Below are 5,434 nucleotides of genomic sequence, written 5' to 3'. Positions count from 1 at the left end.
TTCTTGCAATGTCATCACCATATGTGCATTCGCCAAACTAAAGGTTGATCCGATCCAAATAGAAACAACCATTGTTGACATCATGGGAGTGACAGGTCACACTATCTGGACCAAGGACCAGGTAACTTTGGAATGCAAGCTGGCGGATGATGATCAAGCGTGGATTGGTGATCTGGAGTTCTCTATTATGAATGGACAATCAGCTTATAACATCATTCTTGGGTGGACGTTCATCTCAGAGGTTGCAGCCCTAATTTCCATCCGTCGTATGGCAATGTACATTCCCACCAGCAAAGGAGGAATAATGATTAGCGGGAACCAAAAGGCGGTTCAAGAGACCTACTCGGCGTCGCTATCGATCCGCCCACTATTCAAAGATGACAAAGGTGAGGAAGATGAACTTGTCACTACAGCTTTGGGCGACACAGAAACACTCCTTATTGCTGATGGAAAGCGGGTGCGGATCGCCAAAGGATTAAAACCTGAGATTAAGGAGGATGTTACGAAAGTTCTCATTGAGTCTGAAAGCCTATTTGCATAGGAGAATGAGATCCCCACAGGAGTAAGCCCAGATGTGATTACTCATAAGTTAAACATCATTGAGGATGCGGTTCTAGTTGCTCAGAAAAGACGGAACCATAGGCCTAAAAATCAGTATTTTTACGTATTCTTATATGTGCATTAAACTGTTATAGTATCCTATATTTTATAATTTATTCTTTCTCGCCATACTTCTTATATTCAGTTGCCTAGCTTTTATTCCTGATATACGCCCAGTGGCTGGCGAATGAAAAGTTCCACAGACGGATCAATTACCTCAAAGATAGGACAATTGATCCCCATCACGGGCGGATCCCCTTTCCACAAAGATAAAAAGCACAGACCCTCAGGAGCTTTCAAATGAGCTCAAACTCTCTCCTCAAAGACAGGAAAAATATTGGTCACCATCAAAAGCGGGTTAAAATTATCTCAAACATTAGAAAATTACACCCTAAACTTTCTCCTCAAAGATAGGAGAACAATAATCTCAGCGGCGGATCGATCTACCTCAAAGATAGGAAACGATTGATCATCGTCAGAGATAGAGTTAAAACATTTCTCAGACGTGAGAACTTTACACTCTCAAATACTCTTCCCAAAGAAGAGTCTCAAGACCTGGCGGCGGATCGATTCACCTCAAAGATAGGAAGCAAAATCGATCGCCTAAGGCAGCTTAACTTCCTCACCAGGAATAAAAGCTTCTAACCTTCACAAAGGTTCACACATTGGGGTACGGCTGGCCACCTACCCTAAACAATCGGAGAAATCCTAAACCAGATTCTAAAAAGTTACTTGCTAAAAGATATAATGCATTAGTAAAAATAGTTCTGGAAAGAAAAGGGTTCATCCAACAATGAAGCCTCGTCTTCATCTCTAAATAATGAAGCCTCGTCTTCATCCAAATAATGAAGCCTCATCTTCATCTCTAAATAATGAAGCCTCGTCTTCATTTCCAAATAATGAAGCCTCGTCTTCATCTCCAAATAATGAAGCCTCGTCTTCATCTCTAAATAATGAAGCCTCGTCTTCATTTCCAAATAATGAAGCCTCGTCTTCATCTCCAAATAATGAAGCCTCATCTTCATCTCCAAATAATGAAGCCTCGTCTTCATCTCCAAATAATGAAGCCTCGTCTTCATCTCCAAATAATGAAGCCTCGTCTTCATCCAAACAATGAAGCATCGTCTTCATCGAAGTAATGAATCCTCATCTTCATCATAGAAATAACGAAGTCTCGCCTTCACAAATGCAAAGTAAAACACTTTGAAAAATGAGTAAAGGCTAAAAAAGCAAATGCCTAGAGTGTCAAAACCCCCCACAAAATGCACAAAAGTCCCTAAATGGCTGATCATTCTTACTGATCCCTAAGGGCGGGTCATTCTCCTCAATATGGCAGAACTGAAGAAAAGAAGTCCCTAAGGCAAATCATAATCCTATGCGGTAGGAACAAATGGTCCCATAAAGGGCAGGTTATTCCTTTCTAAAGGAAATATAACTCTCAAGAAGCCCCTAGAGGCTAACAATGGATACGGTTGGCCACCTATCCACGAAGAAGCAAAATCCCCTAAAAGCGTATCATATCCATATGTGATCCCCCATCTAGGGAGGGTCCACTTTCCTCCAAGATAGAAAAATGAAACACCATTTAAACAGCCCTAAAGAGCTTTTTATACCTTTAGGGGGGGCTTCTGATAACAACCCAAATTATTCTTGAATAAGGAATAAGGGAAAATTAATAGAGATAATGACAAACCATTATTCCTTCTAAAAGAGATATTTATGCATGATTAATGTGGAATTAATGATAATTAATGCAGGATTAATGCAGGGGTGAATATGCAAATAATGAGGAAAAGGAAGGAGTTTCTAACATTATGCCACACCACGTGGACCATGGCGAGATACGCCATAACGAGATACGCCCGATGAGAGCGAGTAGCGGAGACCTGCCATTGTTCTCAAGGAGAGCGTACATACGCCTTGACGGATCCAAGAATACCAAAAGGCGCCTTTATTACCATCCATGAATGGGAATAAATACAATTAAATGGCAATTAATAGTCATTAAAGCGGAATAAAGACTTGACTGTTCGAATACCTCAACTCTGAGGGTTTCAAGGATAAATGCTGACATTAATGGAGAATTGATAGCAATTAAAGATGAGTAATGACATGACTGTTCATCTACATCTCCATAACATCCAAATATCATACATGGGGAAAAAGGATAATTAGACAAAGAATGAAGGATCCGCCATCAATACTCTTATGGATAAGGATCCACTGGCGAATCTCTAGATGGCGTATAAAGCAAGACTCATAGGTGGCGGATCTATAGATTCTCCAACACGCCACAAATAGTCAAACGCCTTGGGAGACCCGCCATCATACCTCGATACGCCAACTCAACGGCAGAGCCGGTTCCCAATAAAGGCAACTAATAACTCATTAATGTGCTAACGGTCATACTTGAATAAGATCAGTAACCGCCATTAATGGAGCATTAATGGAGACTTTCTAGTTACCGAGGGTTACAACTACATGACTATAAATAGCTTGCATCCCAAGCTATTGAGGTACACTTACTGATTCTCTACTTTTGTGCTTACAGTTTATTCTCAGAAATATTATTGACTTTGGCATCGGAGTGTCCCCGGCCGATCCCAACGGTGCCTCACAGGGAAGTGCTCCGATCAAGGATTTTTTCACAAGTTATCAACACTGTTTCAAAAATTCCTTCACATCTTGCCTCATATTTGTCCAAAGGAAACTGTGCCGGATACGAGCAATAGTCTTATGAAAGCAAAATGGCCACCCGCTGGTGAAGAATGAATATCAGTAAGAATTTTTGGAATCAAAGTAGATGAAGAGCTGAGGTAAACCTTGCCATCTTTGAACCATACTCCATCCCTCTGAACCAATTTGGGAGCGAAGTGGTTTGTAGACTCTTCCCTTAAGCTTTTATAAAAAAATGTCTTCGTTGACCTCTTTCTGTAGTTCAAACCACCAATCTGCATTTGGCATGGATATAGAGAGAAACTGAAATTCGACTACATGGGATAAGGAGTCTGCACCTTGATTTTCAGATCCTTTCTTATATTCAATCTTATAGTCATATCCAAGAATTTTTGGAAGCCATCTGGTTTGAGCAGGAGTAGTGATGCGCTGCTCCAATAGAAACTTTAAGCTCTTTTGGTCTGTGCAAACAGTGAATGCCTAGCCCAGCAGATAGGGACGCCATTTTTTAATTGCTTTAACAATTGCAATCATCTATTTCTCATAGGTGGACAAGGTTAGAGCTGACCCCTTTAATGCTTCGTTGAAGTATGCTATTGGCCTGTCATTTTGCATCAAAATTGCTCCAATTCCGATCCCGCTCGCATCGCATTCTATGATAAATCGTTGTGTAAAATCAGGAAGGCGAAGGATGGGTGCTGTAGTTAGAGCACCTTTAAGTGTTTTGAAGGCTGTTTTTGCTTTTTCATTCCATTGGAATCCGTCTTTGGTTAGGAGCTGGTTCAAAGGTGGAGCAATGTTACAAATTTACGGATGAATTTCCGATAATAGCCAGCCAAGCCAAAAAAAACCTGCGAACTCCTTTTATTGTGGTTGGTGTTAGCCAATCAAGAACAGACTTGATTTTAGTTGGATCAACAACTACCCCCTGGTCCGAAATTACATGACCCAAGTAATAAACTTGTGAGACCCGAAATTGTCATTTTGACTCCTTGACATATAAGCTGTTTATTGACAGTATATTTAAAACAACCTGCAAGTGTTCCAAATGTTCATCCCAAGATTGTGAATATATCAAAATATCATCGAAGAAAACCAATATGAATTTTCGAAGATAAGGTCGAAAAAGGTCATTCATGAGACTTTGGAAAGTTGCTGGCGTGTTTGTAAGACCAAATGACATCATAATAAACTCGTAATGCCCTTCATGTGTTTTCAAAATGGTCTTTGGAATGTCTTCATCGTGTACCCTGATTTGGTGATAGCCTGCCCTTAAATCCAATTTGGAAAAATATTTGGCCCCATGTAGCTCATCAACGAGCTCGTCAATAACTGGAATCAGATACTTGTCCTTCAGTTTTTTCACAAGAAGAACTGGGGAAGAGAAAGGGCTCGAGTTAGAACCGGAACGAACTGGCCGGTTCGACCCGGTTCAACCAGAACCGGTCACTACTCCGGTTCGGAGAGAGCTATATTTTAACACATGTAAAAACCGGCCAGAACCGCTCGAACCGATCGGTTCAACCACGAACCGGCTGAACCACGAACCGGTTGAACCGGTCACGGTTAAGCGGTCTGACCAGGGTTGCTATTTAATTAAAAAAACTTTGCTACCAAGTGGACTTGAACCCAGGACCTCTTAATACTAAATATGCTTCTCAACCACTAGACTACTATACAAGTTATGATATTTATCAACAATTAATATATATATATAATAATATTTACAACTTAAATATTTAAAATAGTATTTAATACTAGCTTTTCTATTTTGTATTTGATTATTATTATACAAAAATTATTTTATTTTTCTAATATTAATAAAGTTTTTAAACTTTATATATTTATATAAAATAAAATTAAAAGTCTACTAAATTATATAATTTAAGTTGGATTATAAAATATACACTCTACTATTTTATTATATTTACATGTAAGTAATTTTAATAATAATAATTATTTAGTTTAAGAAGTATATATTTTTAATTTATAAATTTGATATCTCTAAAAGTTGTTAATTGATATTAAAGAAATAATTTTATTAGTATATATTTTATAATAATGTTAATATTTTACTATTTTCTTAAAAAAAAAGATATTTTACTATATTATAAGGTTAAATGTGAATAAAATATAGTATTTTACATGATTTTATGAA

This window comes from Euphorbia lathyris, chromosome 10 (assembly GCF_963576675.1).
Source record: "Euphorbia lathyris chromosome 10, ddEupLath1.1, whole genome shotgun sequence".
Classification (NCBI taxonomy): Eukaryota; Viridiplantae; Streptophyta; class Magnoliopsida; order Malpighiales; family Euphorbiaceae; genus Euphorbia; species Euphorbia lathyris.
This window is presented reverse-complemented; position numbering follows the sequence as displayed.